The sequence below is a fragment of the Podarcis gaigeae genome (genome assembly GCF_964106915.1).
Source record: "Podarcis gaigeae genome assembly, chromosome: 3".
In the NCBI taxonomy this organism is placed as follows: Eukaryota; Metazoa; Chordata; class Lepidosauria; order Squamata; family Lacertidae; genus Podarcis; species Podarcis gaigeae.
This window is the reverse complement of record NC_139680.1, coordinates 109676135-109697741: the sequence shown is the minus strand read 5'-3', so window position 1 is coordinate 109697741 and position 21607 is coordinate 109676135. Positions and strand designations below refer to the sequence as shown.

Here is a 21607-nt window from a genome sequence, read left to right as displayed (position 1 = left end):
ACTTTGTCTCTTTTCATATTTACAGTTATTTATACCTCTATAAAATGCTATTCACAATAAAGGAGTGAAATGAAAGATATCAGAAAAGAGAAAAAGAAAAAGAAAAAATAAAGAAGTAAAAGAAAGGATCATAGCTGAAAATTTTTAAAAATAGATAAGCATTCACTATACATAGCCATTTCCCATCTATATTTATATTCAATTGTATAATTTCATCTTGTCCTCATCTACCTTAAAAAGTGTTGTTGTTGTTGTTGTTGTTGTTTTAAAAAAACTTCCACCGTTTGCCTCACGCGTTTTTAATAATCCATTCGTCAGATCCTCTGTTCTTCATATTTTCCCTTTGGATTTCCTTAATGTCTCACTTTGTATTTTTTATATTATGCACAAGAGTATTCTAAACACAACCAGATTTTTATAGTCGAGCCCTGGTTTTGTAAATAATCATTTAAGAACTCCCATTGCTTCATAACCATAGTTTTGGGTTTTCTCCTTATTAAATCCGTCAGTTTTGCTAGTTCCAGGTATTCGCAAAGTTTCCCCAACCAAGAAATCCCCAAGAATCACTTTTGATTAGTCAGCCTGGGTAGCTCAGTTGGTTAGAGCATGGTGCTGATAATGCTAAGGTTGCAAGTTCAATCCCCGTAAGGGACAGCTGCATATTCCTGCATTGCACGGGGTTGGGCTAGACAATCCTCAGGGTCCTTTCCAATTCTATGATTCTAAAGCATTTTTAGAATTGCACAGGGAATATTTATGCATTTGGGTCCATTTTTTTTTAAAAAAAATATCCCGCCCTCCCCAGCCGAAGCCGGGCTCAGAGCAGCTAACAACAGTAAAACGAGACATTATAAAATCATTTCATTATAAAATCAGTTCAAATCAGATTAATGGCAACCATTGGGCTAGAGGTCTGTGAGGATTGCCAAAGGAGGGGGTCAGGCTGTGCCCTGGCCAAAGGCCTGGTGGAACAGCTCTGTCTTGCAGGGCCTGCGGAAAGATGTCAAGTCCCTCAGGGTCCAGTCTCTTGTGACAGAGCGTTCCACCAGATTGGCGCCACAGCCGAAAAAGCCCTGGCTCTGGTTGAGGCCAGCCTAACCTCTCTGTGGCCCAGGACCTCCAAGACGCTTTTGTTTGAAGACCGTAAGCTCCTCTGTGGACATACCATTATTGGAGAATATTCTTCCCATGCAAAAAGTTCTGATTCAGTTCTGGGCATCTCCATGTGGTGCTGGAAATGACTGCTATCTGAAACTTTGGAGAGTTTCTGCCAGCCAGTATAGACCATGGATGGGGAGCATCTCTGGTCCTCCATAACTACTATCCATCCCTGATCATTGGCCATGCTGGCTGGGGCCAATGGGAGTTGGAGTCTAACAACATTGGAGCTGACTGTGAAACTTAAGAACTCCCCTTTTCTTATGTCACTTGCAGTAGGGGATCCATATGTCCTTGTGGTGGAATCCCATACTGCTGATGAGTGACTGTAAATATTCCAACCACATGAGTGGGGCAGATTGCCTGAATCTCCCACCTGATTAGCATCTACTCTTCCATCAGGGTTCTGATTGGGAGGGAAAGGCACATGTGACTGGTCTCTCCTATATGGTTAGAAAAATGGGGATATAGGGATATGGGGTAGAAGCATCAAAGTTAGAAGGAGACCCCTCCTTTAAAATGTTACATTTATTTGTTGCTTGCTACATAAAATGTCTCTGATTTCTTCAAATTCTCAAAGTGCCATGTTTCTAAATTAATTCTTACAGATTTAACCAGGTACGCTGTATTGCTGACACTGTTTCAATCTGCATTTGGCTTTTGAATACTATATTTTGATATGAGTTTTTGTTGCATTGATTTTTAGTCTGATATTTTTTATTAATTGAATTTCTGTTTACGTTGTTGGCTGCCCAGGAAGGAAGAGCAGGATGTAAGCAACACATGAAATTGTGAAAGAAAATGACCATCAATTTTAATAATTGAGTAATAATCACTTTTTCTAAAAAAAAAAAAAAGCCTGTTCTGAAGGGGTTCCTTCCTTTTAGTCTCCTCCTTCATGAAGCTGTGGAATCCTCAGGTGAGTACCCTAGCGTTGCCATGGCAGCTGAAGGTGATGTCACAAACCTAACATTCTAATCTGACCGAGTCCAAGTAACCAGGCAGAATCAGGGGCAAAAGTGTGAGAGAGACTGGTTTTCATAATTAGAAATGAGAGGGCTTCAGGAAAAGGCTACAGGCATAAAAAATTGCTTGTTTATTATATTGTTCTCTTGCCCTCCCATCCCAAGTTTGCCTCTGTGTGAAAGCCATTTAAAAAGAAAAGAAAGGAAAGCAATGTGAATTACCATGGCTAATGCAGAAATACATCTTGTACAATTAAATGCTCACAGAAAGACAAAAAACAATAACATTAAGATCAAAGCAGCTTCAGCTCAGGAGTGAAAAAGGACCCCCACGGATTATAATGGGCCTTGGAGTGCTGCTAAAGAAGGAGGGTGAACACCTAAATTTTATCAGAAAATTATTATAGCATCACCTATTGAAGTCAAATAGAAGCTAAATTTGATATTCATTGCATTTTCCCTGAGGCATAGAGTAGGGTTGCAAAAACGCCAGGAAAAGCGTGATTTTTTGATTGACTTGCCTAAAATCCAGGACAAAGCACCACATTTTTGAAATTTTCCCCAGATGTCAATTACACCTCTGAAATCCTGGTAATGTCCGGGGAACTCCAGATGTATGGCAGCCCTAAGTTTAGAGGCAGGGCTTCTACTGTGTTTGCAATCATGTTAAGGAACATAATATGTGACCTGCAATATAGAATTTCCTGGAGGGATGCTGTGAGTTTTCTTCTGATGGTAGCAGGCAACCGACAATTAGTAGACAACAACAATACATGGACAGGCTGAGATGGGAGCTGGCGGGGCTCCTATATAATCCCAAAGACTATATGGACGCTAGTAAATTGAGTTGTACGGTAACTCTTCCACCTCTCTCATTCACTGGGAGGGGCAAGGTGGCAGGGAGGTTGGTGTGGTGTAAACACATCACCAAGAGCATCCTGATCCACATCACCAAGAGTGGCTGAACTGGTGTGTTAGCACTGCATGGGCCTCCCTGTTGCCATGCCCCTACCCAATAGCATCTCAGCTGTTGGGAGGTCAGGTGTGTATTGCCATCCCACCATGCTGTCCAGTACTGTTACTTTCAAAGTTCAAATGCAGCCCTTCTGGAGCTATTCAGGATATTTAAATCTTGCTCATTAAGGCTACAAAGGACTTCTCTCTCTCTCCTCTCACTTGACAATCATTTAAGATATACCTCACTCTCAGAATGTAGGAGAAAACATCAGGGGCTGCTGATGAAGATTTTTTACTTATATGACCACTTTGAGTTTTAATGTCTGGCCCAGTATACCTGAAAGAGTGTCTCCACCCCCATTGTTTAGCCTGGACACCGAGGTCCAGGGCCAAGGGCCTTCTGGCAGTTCCCTCACTGTGAGAAGTGAGGTTACAGGGAAGCAGACAGAGGGCCTTCTTGGTGGTGGCGCCCACCCTGTGGAACGCCCTCCCATCAGATGTCAAGGAAATAAACAACTACCTGACATTTAGTAGACATCTGAAGGCAGCCCTGTTTAGGGAGGTTTTTTAATGTTTTATTGTGTTTTTAATATTCTGTTGGGTACCGCCCAGAGTGGCTGGGGAGGCAGGATATAAGTAATACATTATTATTATTATTATTATTATTATTATTATTATTATTATTATTATTGCAAGATCTCTTTCCACAAAGATTTCCTCATGAGTAATCATGGATGTTGCAACAAATGCCAAGACCAGGTAAGCTGCCTGGGTGACACTAATGTCCTACTAGGCTGGAGGCAGCCATTGTGGTCCCTCTAGAGATTGCAGACTCCAACCGATAGCCATGCTGGCTAGGGCTGGTGGGACTTGGAATCCACCAGTTCTGCAGGTCACCCTTGCACTAGGCCAAGCTGCAGATGAGCGCACGGTGACCAATGAACCTCTCTTGGTGCTTTTCAAGCATTTGACAGCTAGCAGCATGTAACATGGCATGTAACATCCATAATTGTTATAATGGAATAGGCATTTGCTCAGTTAAGCAAAATAATACCTTCTGCAAGGCACAAATTAGGCACAATACATAATTAGTGGTTCTTTGCTTTGACTGGACTTTTCTGAGAAGTGTCACCACTCAATTTCTCGATAGAGTGTGGTTGAAGTTCAGAATATAATACATAACAATTTTGTTGTTGTTTAGTCATTTAGTCGTGTCCAACTCTTCGTGAACCCATGGACCAGAGCATGCCAGGCACTCCTGTCTTCCACTGCCTCCTGCAGTTTGGTCAGACTCATGCAGGTAGCTTCAACAACACTGTCCCACCATCTCGTCCTCTGTCGTCCCCTTCTCCTTGTGCCCTCCATCTTTCCCAACATCAGGATCTTTTCCAGGGAGTCTTCTCTTCTCATGAGGTGGCCAAAGTATGCCTTGTGGAGCCAGTGTGGTGTAGCGGTTAAAAGCGGTAGACTCTGGGGAATCGGGTTCGCGTCTCCGCTCCTCCACATGCAGCTGCTGGGTGACCTTGGGCCAGTCACACTTCTCTGAAGTCTCTCAGCCCCACTCACCTCACAGAGTGTTTGTTGTGGGGGAGGAAGGGAAAGGAGATTGTTAGCCGCTTTGAGACTCCTTTGGGTAGTGATAAAGCGGGATATCAAATCCAAACTCTTCTTCTTCTTCTTCTTCTTTGTGTGTAGTAATGTAGGAAGGCGGTATACAAATTAAACGTGAAATTGCACAAAACAGGCTAGATTTAAAAGAAAAAAACATGGATGAACAATAATATGATGCCAGTATGACCACAAAGAAGGCACTGGGTGAGTCTCTTTGGGGAGGCTATTTCATAACTGGGGTGCCCATCTTGGTGGTGTTACATAGAACAGGGCCTCCAAAGAAGATATAGGTTTGGGTAGGCTCTTCCCCAACCGTGCTTTCCTTCGCAATCTCCCTCCCGTCACAGAAGGCTTTCCTTTATTTCTCGACCTGGACTAAAGGTAAAGGTAAAGGTACCCCTGCCCGTACGGGCCAGTCTTGACAGACTCTGGGGTTGTGCGCCCATCTCACTCAAGAGGCCAGGGTCCAGCGCTGTCCGGAGACACTTCCGGGTCACGTGGCCAGCGTGACATCGCTGCTCTGGCGAGCCAGAGCCGCACACGGAAACGCCGTTTACCTTCCCGCTAGTAAGCGGTCCCTATTTATCTACTTGCACCCGGAGGTGCTTTCGAACTGCTAGGTTGGCAGGCGCTGGGACCGAGCAGCGGGAGCACACCCCGCCGCAGGGATTCGAACCGCCAACCTTTCGATCGGCAAGTCCTAGGCGCTGAGGCTTTAACCCACACCGCCACCTGCGACCTGGACTAGAACTTGCTAAAAAACAGCAGGTTCTGGATTCACTCTGGAAACACTACCACCATGGTTCCAGTCTGGGTTTTAGAGCAGATGAAACTGTCTCCAGCCTTTACCATGTTTAGTAAAAGCTGCATGCTGACAACAAGTGTCAATGGCTCCAGTGTGATGAGTTTCTGATTCAATTTGTTACCCTTCCTTTGTTCCAAAAATAAACGCTTTCCCTGATGGAGCCATGATTGATCTATTCTGCATAGCAGAAGGGCCTCTATCAGATTCATGACAAGCTAGCTTTTCAGCAATGAAAAAAACAAGAGTCCAGAGCGGCAGGTTCAGCACTTTCTTTTAAATATACCGATGAGTTCTTTACAAAGCAGAGGATGGAAGCAACAATGACCGCTCCCCACATTAAATGGGGGCACCCTTTGCGTGGTCACGCACAGCCCCTGGACCCTATGCGGCTCCATTAGCACAGGCTTGGCTTCGCCTCTCCCCAGGTGGGATACCTGGAGGTCACCGCCTACCTCAGTCAGTTGCCCAATCCTACCTGGGGAAGCGTTGCCAAGGTTATCAGGCCAGGTAGGGGGAGGGACTACCTGCCCACACAATAGAGGGAGGATCTTATGTGGGAAATGTCAGTTGGCTCCAGAGCTTCTCTCACCCTCCCCACCCTCAGTTAAGACTTCTTTTGCAGGTTAACCTTTTCTCCACAGGTACGCAGGTGCTGCTATGTCAAGGTCGCTGTTGAAGGGCTGGAAAGGAATTCCCCTGCATTGGCAGGTTTGCCTTTTCCATAGCAAAACGTCACCACTTTGGCAGTATCAGGCCTTGGGCCTTGGGCCTTGGGCGGAATCCTTTAGTCTATCTTCCCTCAATGGGGGGGGGGGCGTGCAGCAGTGACCCACGCCCCCCTCTTTGCGGCGGCAATACCAGGCTTCCCCGTTAAAGGGGTTGTTTGAGGGGAGGCTTTGGCCATACGCCAAGAGGTTGCCATTGCTCTCCCCTGCGACGGCAGCGTAATGAGGGCGGTTTCTCTCTGCTTGCACATATGTTCTCCAGAGCCAGCCCATCCCCCCGACACACTGGATAACCCTGATGTTCCCCAGATCCCCAGTGGGGGACTGGGAGGGATAAATGCCCAGTGTCTGAGCCAAGGTCTACCCACATCTGAAACATAATAAAGTTTTGGCCAATTTTAATCCCATAGCACGTTGCCTTGAGTCATTATTCCACACAGGAGCCGCCCAGGGTTTGGAGGACTCCGCTTGTCCACGCAAAGGTCTTTGTGATCACTGAGAAGCAAGCTTACTTGGTTGGAAATGGTGTTGATAAAGTGGGAAATAGATCCTGGGAACTGTTGGAATTCTGCCTGGGTCAGAGGAATGTGCCACAGCGTAGGCACCGGCAGATATTCCTTGGCGACCTCCCCGCTGCTACTCCCGGCAGATAAGCAGGCGAGGTCTCGGCGATTCTTCCCAGATGTGTGAGAAGAACACACCGTTTCTTCTCTCTCCCCTTTGGTGTCCCCCAGGGAGGGGAAAGAAGCAGACAGAAATCTATTTACATTCTTTATTTCTGTCTCTTACATCAGTACAGAGAAACATGTCTGCACTCCACAGCAGTAAGAATAAACTCCACCCATGTACTTCCAGTACGGGTCATATGACACACACACTGAGCTAACATCCGGTGCTCAGTACAGAATGGACTGCCCCTTTGTTCCCATGGCAACAGTCACAAACATCCTGTTTGGCTTTGCAGCCACCTGCAGCTGACTGAGCTGCTAGAGCCTTTGCTTGTGGCTGCATTGGTGCTTTATGGTAACAGTGTCTGAGCCAAGGTCTACCCACATCTGAAACATAATAAAGTTTTGGCCAATTTTAATCCCATAGCACTTTGCCTTGAGTCATTATTCCACACAGGAGCCGCCCAGGGTTTGGAGGACTCCGCCTGTCCACGCAAAGGTCTTTGTGATCACTGAGAAGCAAGCTTACTTGGTTGGAAATGGTGTTGATAAAGTGGGAAATAGATCCTGGGAACATCTTATTTTTTCAATTCTCATTGCTTCTGGATAGAACCCAACAATTAGAGGCTGCTAGCTACATCACACAAATCCCTTCCTAGGCAAAGGGTCAACATATTTTGGAACTTCTGATATTGTCGATATTGGGGTCCAGAAAACATCTGGAGCCCAGAGTTTAAGACGGTGTAATACTCATTCATTCCCCTCAGGGTAACTCTAGACATTTTCATTCTGTGAGGCTAAGTGAGATAGAACAGCTTATTTGGCTATAGTTTTTGATCCAGTAGTTATCTCTAAATTAAAACTGAGCTCAAGATTCTCCCAAAGCGGGGAGAACGTAATCACGTTCTAGGAAACAGCAAGAAGTGTCCCAAGGAGGTCTAACGTACCTATTGTCTCCAAGAAACCTCAGTAAGCTTCCTCCTTCAGATGGCAGACCAATTCAAGTGTTCAGTAAGTGGTGATGATTAAGCATCATCACCTCCAGATAGGTGTCAATGCCTTTGCTGACCTCCTCTGCTTTTGGTAATTAACATCAGACCTGGCAGAGTCCAGCTTCAAAGAAATAATCCCACAGTGGCTAGTCAAAGTTTGTAAGTGTTGCTGAACTTTTCGCCCTCATTCCTGTTTGGGGCAAGCATCTCAGAGGAGAACATCCCCACCGAGGATTGTCGTTTTGAAACTAAAGGCTGTTGCTTCCAAGTTGCTTCCAAGGGTAGTCAAAACATTTTATTTACTTAGGTGGTTGACAAATACAGCACCAATGATCTCCAGCAGGGGTTGAAACCTTTGAGCTGTGAGCATAATCTGATCCACCACATCCCTCAATCCAACCTTCCGGGTCCATTCCTGCAAACCCTAACCACCTGCTAGTCATTGACAATCTGGAGCGAGTGCAGAGGAGGGCAACCAAGATGATCAGGGGTCTGGAAACCAAGCTTTGATAATTATTTATTTATACCCCGCCCATCTGTCTGGGTTTCCCCAGCCACTCTAAGTGGCTTCCAACAAAACACTAAAATACAATAACCTATTAAACATTAAAAGCTTCCCTAAACAGGGCTGCCTTCAGATGTCTTCTAAAGGTCTGGTAGTTGTTGTTCTCTTTGACATCTTGTGGGAGGGCGTTCTACAGGGTGGGACATCTTGTGGGAGGGCGTTCTACAGGGTCTGCCTGGTTCCCTGTAACTTGGCTTCTCGCAGCAAGGGAACCACCAGAAGGCCCTCGGCAGTACAGACACTCCTTCAGGTATACTGGACCGAGGCCATTTAGGGCTTTAAAGGTCAACACCAACACTTTGAATTGTGCTCGGAAACGTACTGGGAGCCAGTGTAGGTCTTTCAAGACCAGTATTATGTGGTCTCGGCGGCCACTCCCAGTCACCAGTCTAGCTGCCACATTCTGGATTAGTTGTAGTTTCTGGGTCACCTTCAAAGGTAGCCCCACATAGAGCACATTGCAGTAGCCCAAGCTAGAATACTGCCTGCAAAGCAGTAATTTGTGGATATGAGAAATCCCACCTCTCTTATATGGCCAGGCACAGCTCCTATCTCTGCTCACCCTGCTTACTTTAGGAGAAATGATTAACAGAGCTGGGTATGTTTAGCCTGGAAAAGAGGAGACTCAGAGGGGATATGATAGCCACCTTCAAATATCTCAAGGGCTGTCTTATGGAAGAGGGAACAAGCTTGTTTTCTCTTGCTCCAGAGTGTAGGACCTTATCCAATGGCTTCAAGTTACAAGAAAAGAGATTCCGACTCAACATCAGGAATAACTTTCTGGCAGTAAGAGCTGTCTGACAGTGGAACGGACTCCTCAGGGAGGTTCGCTTAGTGCCTTCATTATATATTATTCTATATTCATTATATATTTTTAGGTGCCAGATGAAAACGTTCCTCTTCAACCTGGCCTTTGTCTGATTAATATCCAACAGCCTTTTAAATGTATCTGTGGGAAGGGGAGAGGATAATGTTTTGTTGTTTTGGTTTAATTATTTGCTGGTGTTTTATCTTGTATTTTATTCTGTGAGTCACCCTGGGATCTCTTATTGAAGGGTAGTATACACATTTGATTGATAAATTAAATAAACAAGTAAGGTGCAAACACAACAGCAGGAGCTCCAGATTGACGCCGCTGGTTTGTTTGCACCGCACTGACCTCACCATTGCACCCCTCGTCTTCTTTGTCCTGCTGTGACTCAGCTATATGAAGGTCTGCCATTGCTTACAGACAGCCTCCCACCAGCAGCAGCTCACAAAACAGATCCACAAATACAGGGACCAGAACCTCCAGCAAACCCAGATCCCTGTTCTATCCCCGTAAATCTACACAGGCAACACTATTGTAGGACCTAATCCTGTTGGTCACAATACGGAGAGATGGTTCACCCGCTCATCTTCAAAAATGATTCACTGGCATTGCCCTTCTGCCTTCTGCATTATTTCCATTAACCTGCAGGAGCTCTCTACATAAGTGCAGAGCTGTGCATACAAATGTACATTATTGGTAAAAGTCAAGCACCACCCATTGCATGGCTCTCTCATTTTTCATTGCCCTTTGCGGTCACATGTTGCATGACATAGCTTCATAAACAAGAGATGTAATAATAATAATAATAATAATAATAATAATAATAATAATAATAATAATTTATACCCTGCCCATCTGGCTGGGCTTCCACAGCCACTCTGGGCGGCTTCCCAAAAAAAATATTAAAATACTGTATATAAACAGGTGAAGTATAGTATTCATGCTTGTGTGGCAATTGGGTTTGTGAAAAATACAAGTAATACCTTGCAAATGGGGAAAAGCTTCATTGTCAACTGAACGGCCATTTATCAGGAAATTCAATTCTATCACCTGTGGTTTGAACTGGCATTATGGGTTTTTGTCCAACTACATGAGTTATTTAGCTATCAATGCCATGGTGTTTGTGCTATCATCAGCAGGGCCTTGGTATAGAATTGGAAGGGATCCCAAGAATCATCTAGTCTAATCTCCTGCGATGCAGGAATCATAGCTAAACAATCTCTGGCAGATGGTCAAAGAGATGGTTCAGAGGCATTACATTCTCGAAGCAACACTAGTTCTGATCCCATGCCATTATTTAAGACCCAGGCACACTATTGCCAGTCCATCTGCAATGAGGACATAACGCCAAATATAAAATGTGCTGTATTTAAAGAAATCCTGTATTAAAACACACACACCCTGATTAATTTCTCAGAGGGGAAAAGCGGCGCTAGCTGAAAGGAACAGCGATGTTGATCTCATTCCATTACTTTCAACTCTGCGATGCCTACTGAAGCATAATGATGTTTTAGAAGGAAAAGGAAATAAAGTGTTTCGCAGACTGCAAAGGAGTTGTGACATTTCACAGATTCATAATAGGCTTTCTGAAGTTCTGGCATTAACTCTTTTGTGCTACTGTACCTTGGTACTAAATGCAGCCTTTGTTCCGCACACAAATGATCTTGTTTGGAGTTCTTCAGTAGCTCTCAATTCACAGCAAGGAAACTTGCGGATTTTTTTCTTTCTTAGCCTAGTTTAGTTGTGAGGTAGCTAATCTGGGACAGGACTTGCCAGTTCACCTCATCTGACCTGAGTTTTCAAGGTTTTAGGACCTACATGGGGAAAATAACAGAAACCTGGGGGTGAAAATGCTTAGGAGGAGTGATTCTGTTTTCATAAAATCATAGCATAGGAAGGAGACTTGGAGGTCATAAAGTGAGTCTGTGCACATCCACACCTAGATCTGGTTCAGGGCCCAATTTGGTACCTTGGATCTGGCCTCATCTGACTCAGGATGAGCCAGACCTGATCTGACTTGGGGTCCAAACCAAAGTGGGGGCTTTGCACAGCTCTACATTTTATTAGGGTTTAATCTCCCCAGTCCCTGAGTCCGTCCTCCAAGTTCTGCCCATCACTTGACCCCACTCCTATATTCCTCACTGTTGTTTTTTGCTGGTTGGGTGAACAAAATGCAAGGGGGTGAGTCATGGAAGGGGAAGTATCTGAGAAGAAGAGTGTGTGTCTATCATATCCAGGGAATTTAGTTTTGCACCATGGGCTTTGTAGTGTTACACACTGTCTGCAGTTCCCATGCAGGCATGCTTAAATGAGTGAGGTCAAGGATGGTTCAGTGCTTGCTCCACCTCCCCAAACTATGTTTTCCTCATTCCGTGTCCTGCATGATATATTTTTCTAGCACCACCACACAGCAAAGAGGGATTTAGGGCAGTGAGACCAGTTTCCCTGAGCTGAGGGCATGCCTTCCCGCCTCCTTCTCAAAGCCTAGCGATCACTTGTTTTGCATTTCCCCAGCTTTGGGGAAGCAGTTCCCCAGCTATGGGGACCCTGATGGAGCCCTCATAACTCCTTCCCAACCCCCCTTCACTTACCTGGTTTCGGGAAGGCAGAGTAAGCGCTGGGTGATGGTGGTGGGGATTGTGTCAAATTTTGGCCTCTCACAGGGCACCACACTGTCGTACCTTGGTTGTCAAACAGAATCCATTCCGGAAGTCTGTTCGACTTCCAAAAATGTTCGACAACCAAGGCGCGGCTTCCGATTGGCTGCAGGAGCTTCCTGCACTCAGTCAGAAGCCGTGGAACCCGCGTCGGAAGTTTGAACGTTTCCAAACTGGAACACTCACTTCTGGGTTTGTGGCGTTCAGGAGCCAGAATGTTTGAGTCACAAGGCATTCAGGATCCAAGAAGATTTGATATCCCGCTTTATCACTACCCTAAGGAGTCTCAAAGTGGCTCACAATCTCCTTTCCTTTCCTCCCCCACAACAAACACTCTGTGAGGTGAGTGGGGCTGAGAGACTTCAGAGAAGTGTGACTGGCCCAAGGTCACCTGGCAGCTGCATGTGGAGGAGCAGGGAATTGAACCTGGGCCACCAGATTACGAGTCCACCACTCTTAACCACTACACCACACTGGTACAACTGTATTACCAATGTCCACTCCTGATTACAGCTTACAAGGAATGGAAGGTTATTCTAGATCCCCACGCCATGATGTGATACATGTAGAAAGTCAAATAACCTGCTATCAGTAAGAAGAATTTATTTCCCCCCTCATTCATGATCGGAAGCAGTAATGCATTTGCACATGTATGCATTAATAAGAAGCTTGTGACATATCAATATGTAATGCTTGCAGTCTGACGGCTACAGCTATTTTATTGATTTTAACTGGAGCTGAAAGGTGATAAAGTTACCTAACCTGCCATGACCGGATGTCTGGCAGGAAGAAAATAACCCTACAATTAATGGCATTTCTGTTTCCATTATCAGCTGTTCCTGGTACCTAATTACAGCGACACAAACTGAGATGGGGAGGGGGCATGTGAGAAAAGAGCTAACTGTCACCTGACAGTTCAGAAGAAGATTAATGGGTAGTATTTATGAGGTACCAGCAATAAATAAGATAATAAGGTTTCCGGAACATGGCACAAACATTCATTCCAAGTTGTAAAGCGGTGTGAGTACAGTAATAAATCTTTAGTTTGTTAATCATTTTGTAAGTGATAAGGTGAGCCATAATTTGGCCATGGAAAGCTGAGGAGCTGGAAAGACATTCAATTAGTTCCTCGGCAAGGAGGCCGTGCCACACACTACATTATCCTGTCGGAGAGATGTCAGGGAATCTGTTCCATCAGCAACCTAATCCTAAATGCAGAAGATCTAGGAGGGGAGGGCCCTAGCTTAGCAGCAGAGCAGGTGCCTTACATGAAGGTCTGAGCACCTCAGTCCCTGGAAGTTCTGGTTGAGAGGAAGTCAAGTACAGGGCCTGGGAACAGGGATGGCCCAATCTATTCATTCCAATTTCGATCACTTTCACATTTTTCCAATATTGAGTTCAGCTTGCCCAGTCACTTTGCAGTTCCCACCCCCTTAAAATAAAAATAAAAATGGCACAAAATTCCATACACAATGTCATATATACTCGGTCCAGCATACCTGAAGGAGCACGATTTCTGTTCTCATCCTGAAGCAAAGTTCTTAACCCGAGGTACTATTTCTGGGTTAGTGGAGTCTGTAACCTGAAGCGTATGTAACCTGAGGTACCACTATATGCGTCATAACTCTATGACACCAGATGGCTCTTTGGAGTACCATTTTTTGCCAACAGAACTTCCCTCTATGAAGTTTACAACACGTTGGGTGGAATTGCTTCTTTGATGTGTCTTGATCCAGCCCTGGAGAGAGCTGGAGCAGGGCACCAGTGATGTCAGGGTTGTGTGTGATGGTCAGAAGGACCACCTCTTGGCTTCAGTGGTACACCTGCAAACCCATGCATTTCCTGTTCTCAGTCACATCCAAGTAAGGTGGGAGGCTGTCTCAGTGGCTCTGACCTATCACCACCCAGGCCACCACTGCCCTGATCATTGGCCACCTCTGTAGGGCTGCAGGTTCTTCTGTTACCTTAAAGATCACCTCCCACTTTTTATTCTGGACAATGAGCCCCAATTTTCTGTTCTTGTTTTCAGTTTGCTGATCTTATTATTAGGGATTTATGGTTTATTGTAAGCCACTCTGAGTATTTCCGAAAATTGAATTGCTTAAATACATAAATAAATTGTTTGCTGTAAGGAGTCTAATTTTCATAGGATGAGAATCTTTAGGACAGGGATGGGGAACATGACAATGTTGGACTCCCAACTCCCATAAGCCCCTGTGAGCATAGTCAATTGCTGGGGGTGATGGGAACTGCAGTCCAACAACATCTGAAGGAACACAGGTTTCCTACAGGATGCCTTACTCAGCCATTTTGTTTCTCACAATAATTATACTAAATGCCAGAATAAGTGTATACAGTGGTGCCCCGCAAGACGAACGCCTCGCAAGATGAAAAACCCGCTAGACGAAAGGGTTTTCCGTTTTGGAGGCGCTTCGCAAAACGAATTTCCCTATGGCCTTGCTTCGCAGCGCTGCGTTTCTCCGCTCTCCCGGGAAGGCAGGCGGGGGGAAGCAAAGACTTTCGCCCCCCGCCGGCCTTCAGAAGAGGTCGGGGGACAGACTGTCCCCGGACCTGGTCTGAAGGCGGTTTCCATAGGAACGCATTAATTGATTTTTAATGTATTCCTATGGGAAACCGAGCTTCGCAAGACGAAAAGACATGCAGAACGAATTAATTTCGTCTTGCGAGGCACCACTGTAATGATGTTCTGGCAATACAGACTTGCAGATGATGGGGAGTAGAATGAATCATAAATTGTTGTAAACCGGGGTTTGTTTGTTTTTAGAAGAAATATTCATTATTGTAAAGTTGTCTTGTTAGGACTTAATATTTTTCAAAGTAATTGAAATCGGGCGTTTTCTCCCTCCCCAAGTCTGCACACACCTCTATCGTTCAAAGAGCAAGCGGCTAATCTACCTGAGATCAATTTTCTTCAGACAAATCTCTTCTCCCTAATTCCCCTGTTGCCTTAGCAACAGCCAACTCCATCTGGCCTGACTCAGCTCCCAGCGAAATGGAACCTGCCCTGTTTGCCATGATCCGTTAATTTATTTAAAAATGCAAAGATATGAAAGCAAGTGCATGACCCTAGGTGAGCTTATCCTTGCAACAGCTACCTATTAGTTTTGAGGTTTATCTTGACTACCAAAATGGCGTCTGCAGGCCTTCTGGAAAAATCCTGCCTTTGGTTCAACACGCAACTAGAAAGGCTGCAGTTCTTGCAGCCATCTGCCGAACTTCAGCCAAGCGGTGGACTTTTGGTAGGTCAGCAGATGCTGATCAGACAGGACAAGAGGAAATGAGCAGGAAAAAGTGGTTCTTAATGTATCTGCTCGATCAGAGGCGGGCAACCTTAGGTTCAGGAACCAAGTACAGGCCTCAGGCCTCAAAAGACTTCCCAAGGGAACCCCACATGGTTTTGCCTGGCGAGAACTGAAATAATCAGTGGCGAAGCTACCTGCTCCAACACCAGGAGTGGTGTACAACCCGGGGGCGTGGCTGACAGGCGTCCCAAGGGGCATGGCGTGTGTCCCAGGGGGTGTGGGGCGCCGCCCGTGGGGGGCGTGGCACACATCAGGCGTGCGTGCAGCAAACAAAGAGCATCTCAGGGGTGTGCACTGAGCACCGAGCGCCCCACAGAGAAGGATGTGTGAGTGTGTCTAGAAATTACCCTATTGTAAAGGTAAAGGGACCCCTGACCATTAGGTCCAGTCATGGCCGACTCTGGGGTTGTGGTGCTCATCTCGCTTTACTGGCCGAGGGAGCCGGCGTACAGCTTCCGGGTCATGTGGCCAGCATGACTAAGGCGCTTCTGGCGAACCAGAGCAGCACACAGAAATGCTGTTTACCTTCCCGCCGGAGCGGTACCTATTTATCTACATGCACTTTGACGTGCTTTCAAACTGCTAGGTTGGCAGGAGCAGGGACCGAGCAACGGGAGCTCACCCCGTTGCGGGGATTCGAACCACCAACCTTCTGATCGGCAACTCCTAGGCTCTGTGGTTTAACCCACAGCGCCACCCTCGTCCCACCCTACTGTACAAAGGGGAAAAAATACATGCATTTGTCTCTGGCCCCACTCACTACTGGCATGTGGCCCCCATAGGGTCTCTCAGAAAGGAATGTGGCTCTCAGGCTGGGAAAGGACCCCCCTCCCTGTGCTAGGTTTTTCAAACTTAGGGGAAAACCTGGGCATCAGAGGGAGTCTTTTTGTAACCTGTGGCTGAAGACTTCAGACTAACTTACTGCCCCACTCCCTGCAGCTAAAAGCAGATCTCTCTCCAATAGCTACTGACTTCAGCAGATTTAACTGTGTAGAGTCAGTTGAACTATATGAGGGGAAAATGGAACCAAAGGCTTTTGAGTGTTGAGATTGAGCATTGTTAACAAACTCCTACAGATCCCCCAAGTGTTCCTATTTTCCAGGGACTGTCCCGGATTACAGAAGCCGTCCCAGGTTCTAATTTGATCCTGGAATGTCCTTCTTTTCCTTAGGATATTCCTATTTTCATTGGAGAAATGTTGGAGGGTATGGAGTTATGTGACCCCTGAGCCAAGGAGATAAGTAACTATGCAACCTTTAGAAGACAGTTGAAGGCAGCCCGGTACAGTGGTGCCCCGCAAGACGAATGCCTCGCTAAACGAAAAACCCGCAAGACGAAAGGGTTTTCCGATTTTTAGCGGCTTCGCAAGACGAATTTCCCTATGGGCTTGCTTCGCAAGACGAAAGCCCATAGGGAAATCTCCGGGGACAGCGGGGAAGCGCAGCTCGCCTTCTCCTCTGTTCCCGGACCTGTCCTAAGGCTTGCGGTGGGAGGTCCGGGAACAGAGGACAAGGCGCGAAGGGCTTTTCCTCTGTTCCCGGGGCTTGCGGTGGGAGGAGGGTTTTTCCTCCCCACCGCCAACATTCAGAACAGCATTCTGAATGTTGGTGGTGGGGAGGAAAGCCCTCCTCCCACCACAAGCCTTCAGGACAGGTCCGGGAACAGAGGGGAAGGTGCGCAGCGCTTCTCCTCTGTTCCCGGACCTGTCTTGAAGACTTGCGGTGGGAGGAAGGTTTTCCTCCCCACCGCCAACATTCAGAAGGCTGTTCTGAAGGCTGGCGGTGGGAAGAAAAGCCCTTCTCCCCTGCCAGCCTTCAGAAGAGTTCCCGCCTAGGCTGTGGATAGCAGCCTGCTGCCCCGCGCGAGGGGCGCTCTTAAGCAGAGCGCCCCTCACGCGGGGCAGACATTTGCCGCTTGGGGAGCCCTGCAGGGGAAGTCCTGCAGGGCTCCCCAAGCTGCAAATGTCTGCCCCGCGCGAGGGGCGCTCTGCTTAAGAGCGCCCCTCGCGCGGGGCAGCAGGCTGCTATCCGCAGCTTGGAGAGCCCTGCGGGGAAGTCCTGCAGGGTTCCCCAAGCTGCGAATGTCTGCCCTGCGCCCCTCGCGTGGGGCAGCAGGCTGCTATCCGCAGCTTGGAGAGCCCTGCGGGGAGGTCCTGCAGGGTTCCCCAAGCTGCGAATGTCTGCCCCGCGCGAGGGGCGCTCTGCTTAAGCAGGCTGCTATCCGCAGCTTGGAGAGCCCTGCGTTTCTCCGCTCACCCGGGAAGGCAGGCAGGGGGGAGCAAAGACTTTTGCCCCCCGCTGGCCTTCAGAAGAGGTCCAGAAGCCTTCGCTGCCGCCTGCCAGCATTTTAAGATCGCCCCGGGACAGCGGAGAAGTCTCCGCTGTCCCGGGATGGCAGGCGGGGGAGGGGGAAGCAAAGACTTCCCCCCCCCCGCTGGCCTTCAGTAGAGGTCGGGGGACAGACTGTCCCCAGACCTGGTCTGAAGGCGGTTTCCATAGGAACGCATTGATTGATTTTCAATGCATTCCTATGGGAAACCGTGCTTCGCAAGACGAAAAACTTGCAAGACGAAAAGACTTGCGGAACGAATTAATTTCGTCTTGCGAGGCACCACTGTATAGCGAAGCATTTTTACAAATGTTTTATTATGTTTTCATATATGTTGGAAGCTGCCCAGAGTGGCTGGGGTAACCAGACAGCTGGGTGGGGTGTAAATAATAAAATTACTGTTATTATGCAATAGGAAGTCCCTATTTTCATCGGGGAAATGTTGGAGGGTATGCTCTTACAGGCACAGCAAGTCATGATGTATGTACTCGGGTTTTTTCTGGCTCGCTAACAATAACAGTGTTATCATTGCATAAAATATTTATACATCAACAACATAAAAATATGCTAATAGTGACAGGCCTCTGCCTCCTGAGACATTTTCAGCATGCACTGAATATGTGTGTCTGCGTCAAGCAATTTGTCCTGCCACAGTCCTGTGAAACAAGAGGAGGGATTTCTTTCATTATTTTAAGACTCTTAGGCTGGCATTCGATGCAAAATATAAAATATTCCTGTATTACAATGGAAAATAAAAAAGTATACAACACAGTACAGTGGTACCTCGGGTTACATACACTTCAGGTTACTGACTCCTCTAACCCAGAAATATTATCTCGGGTTAAGAACTTTGCTTCAGGATGAGAACAGAAATCGTGCTCCGGCGGCGCGGCAGCAGCAGGAGGCCTCATTAGCTAAAGTGGTGCCTCAGGTTAAGAATGGACCTCCGGAATGAATTAAGTACTTAACCTGAGGTACCACTGTACAGTGTAAAAAAATAAAATAAATAAAATAAAATAAAAGAGTAAATGCAGCATAACATAGTCAAAAGATAAAGGGACTAGGGAGAACATCTGCCTGGTGAGGAGAGTTGAAGGTCAGTGGTAGAGCATTTGCTTTGCATGCAGAAGGTCGCAGGTTCAATCCCCAACACCTCCAGGTTGGGCTGAGAGACACTCTTGTCTGAAATACTGGAGATGTTCTACTAGTCAATATAGACCAGGGATGAACAACTTGTGGCCCTCCAGATGTTGTTGAGATTCCTGTTTCCATCATCCCATACCACACGCCAGGCTGCTGGGAGCTAGAGTTTTGTAACATTCTCCACATTCCTAGCTTAGACAATACTGGGCAAGATGGACTCAAAGGTCTTATATGTTCAAAAGAAGCTTCCTTTGTACTAATGCAGAAGATACATCCAGCCTCCCTGGGGAGAAGCGTCCACACTGAGAGTGCCCTCTCCTCCATCACCAATTGCCTCACCTCACATAGCAGGATGATGGCTTCAAAGAAGTCTTCAGTTGAGGGCAAGCTCATGGTGAGCATCTACAGACCCCCAAGCCATGCAGGGCATGGAAGGTGACCACTAACACTTTGAGCTGTGTCCATAAATGGAACAGATGGCAATGTGGCACTGGTAAGATATCCAACTTAACTGGTTCCAGTTGACAGCCTAGCAGCTGTATTCTTGTCTAGTCTTTTCCATGTTTTTAGCTTGTTCTGTTTTACCTGTGTAAGCCACCTTACTGGGGAAAAGCCAGGATATAAATCAATATCACAATAATGCTAACAATATTCTGAGATAACTGCAATTTGTGAACAGATTTCAAAGGTAGCCTCCGCGTATATTAATTTACAGTAGTCTAATCTGAAAGTTAACAAAGCATGGATAACAGTCTGGGCAGGCTACTCCTATCTAGCTGAGGTATAATACTTGGTTCAGACATTTTGCTGGGGGCAGTTGGGAGCTCTGAGTAGTTCCAACTGAACTCAGGATTCCTGAGTTCATGGGATAAGTCTCAGCTTCAGCCATGAGCTAATTTCTTACATATTCTGTGGGAATGTTCAGGGATGCAGGAGAGGATATATTGTTTTATTATAGCCTTTCCAACTTGTGTTAACAAGTTCACAATTTAGCAGAGTAACTTTCCCCTTTTTAAACTTGCAGCGGATGTGTTTGCTCAGGTTTGCTAAAGCCTGTATAATAACTGTTCTGGTATTTCCCCCTTATTCCCTCATAAAAGATAACAGTCTTCTATAAAAGTATAAAAAGAGTTTACTCACATTCTGTTCACAATTGAATCCCAGAAGGCAGACTTAGCTTAGAAAAGTTACATACACCTGGAAACTATCTCATAAGGAGACAATCCCTTTGTCCTCTCTTGGCTGGAAGCCAAGAGAGGATCTTTGGCTAAGCAGATGTTCCTTTTCGATGCATGTAGTCAAAGAGAGAGAGATGGCTGCCCTGCCCTGTGCTTTTGTCATTACCTGCACAGGTGAGGCCACGCCCATCTCTAGTCACATGAAGAGGAAGCCTGTCCCAGCCCAGAAGGAAACAGGAAGTTTACCTGCTGGCTGGACAAACATTCCTCCCCATGTGTAAACATGTTCACTCTATGAATGTTGTACTTGACTGCTCTTGTGTTTCACATCCCACACATTCTCCCTATTGCTGCTGCATCAAAGTCCATGGCAGAATGTGGCAGCCGTGTCAGGACTGGAGTCAGACATAGGTCAACAAGCAAGAAGCAGAGTTTGTCACTGCAGTTAACTCTTTTATTTTATTTTTTTAAAAAGCATGCAATACTGCCCAGTAAGTCTTGCACCTATAGAGCAGTTGCTGGGACTGACAGTCCCTGCCTTCACCCCCCTTGAAGAAGAAGAAGAAGAGTTTGGATTTGATATCCCGCCTTTCACTCCCCTTCAGGAGTCTCAAAGCGGCTAACAATCTCCTTTCCCTTCCTCCCCCACAACAAGCACTCTGTGATGTGAGTGGGGCTGAGAGACTTCACAGAAGTGTGACTGGCCCAAGGTCACCCAGCAGCTGCATGTGGAGGAGCGGAGACACGAACCCGGTTCCCCAGATTATGTGACTGCCGCTCTTAACCACTACACCACACTGGCTCTCCAAGACTCCTCCTCCATGCTGGATGTTTCCCAAGCAGTCTCAAACTGCATTGGGGCATCTCTAATCTCTGTTCCACTCTGTACGTCCTTGGAGACAAGGGTGGAGGGGAGCTTGCCATAGTGGGCAAGGCAGGCTCCCTGTTTTCTTCTGAGGCCTCTTGGCCCTCCTCCTCTATTTCAGCCTCGGAGTCTAAACTGCTCCCTATCACAGGCTCTCTGTGTTCACCAAATCATGTTGCCCCTTAAGTATCTAACATATGGTTACCAGATGTCCCCGTTTCCTGGGGACAGTCCCCAGATTTACAAATCTGTCCCAGGACAAAATCTGTCCCCAGAATGTCCCTGGATTTCATTTAATGTCCCCGGATTTATATTTTAAGTGTTGTAGATTTATTAGTAGGGAATGAATGTTGCATCATTGGTTCAGTGGCACAAGACACATCATATGGGGACTTCAGGCGAGGCAAAATGGTGGGTGCCATGGCAGCAAGCAGCTCCTGAAGCCAGCCATAGCCAACTGTGCCACCAGGCTGGCTCTGGGCTGCTGAGACTGCCGCTGCTGCCACAACTGCTGAAGGGGAACTAGGGACACCTGGCACGTCAACTAGGGGAACCACTGACACCCTCCCCCCATGACCCAAATCGAGCCAGGAGCAAGAGCACCTGGCCACCTGGCCAACTGCCCAGTGGCACTCCGGGGCCAGGAAAACCCCGGAGCCGACGCAGGGAGGAAAAGGAGAGGAGAAGGAGAAGGAAGAGAGAGAAAGAGGAAGCAGAAAAAAGAGGGGAGCCCCGATCTTGCCGTGCCATTGCCACTGCCGCTGAGGGAGAGAGGTAGGAGAGCACCGGGTGGGCAAGGACATGTAGCCAAGCCCAGGCCCAACCCGAGCCTACTCCATGGTGGCTAGCACTTCAA

General features: G+C 46.9%; 2 long non-coding RNA genes across 2 annotated transcripts in view; one reads left to right on the top strand and one right to left on the bottom strand.

Moving 5' to 3' along the window:
• Nucleotides 1-21607, bottom strand: part of LOC310842158 — a 405803-nt gene that overhangs the window by 92442 nt on the left and 291754 nt on the right. The gene's annotated exons all lie outside the window — the stretch shown is intronic.
• Nucleotides 1-21607, top strand: part of LOC310842223 — a 249232-nt gene that overhangs the window by 57369 nt on the left and 170256 nt on the right. The window lies entirely within an intron of this gene.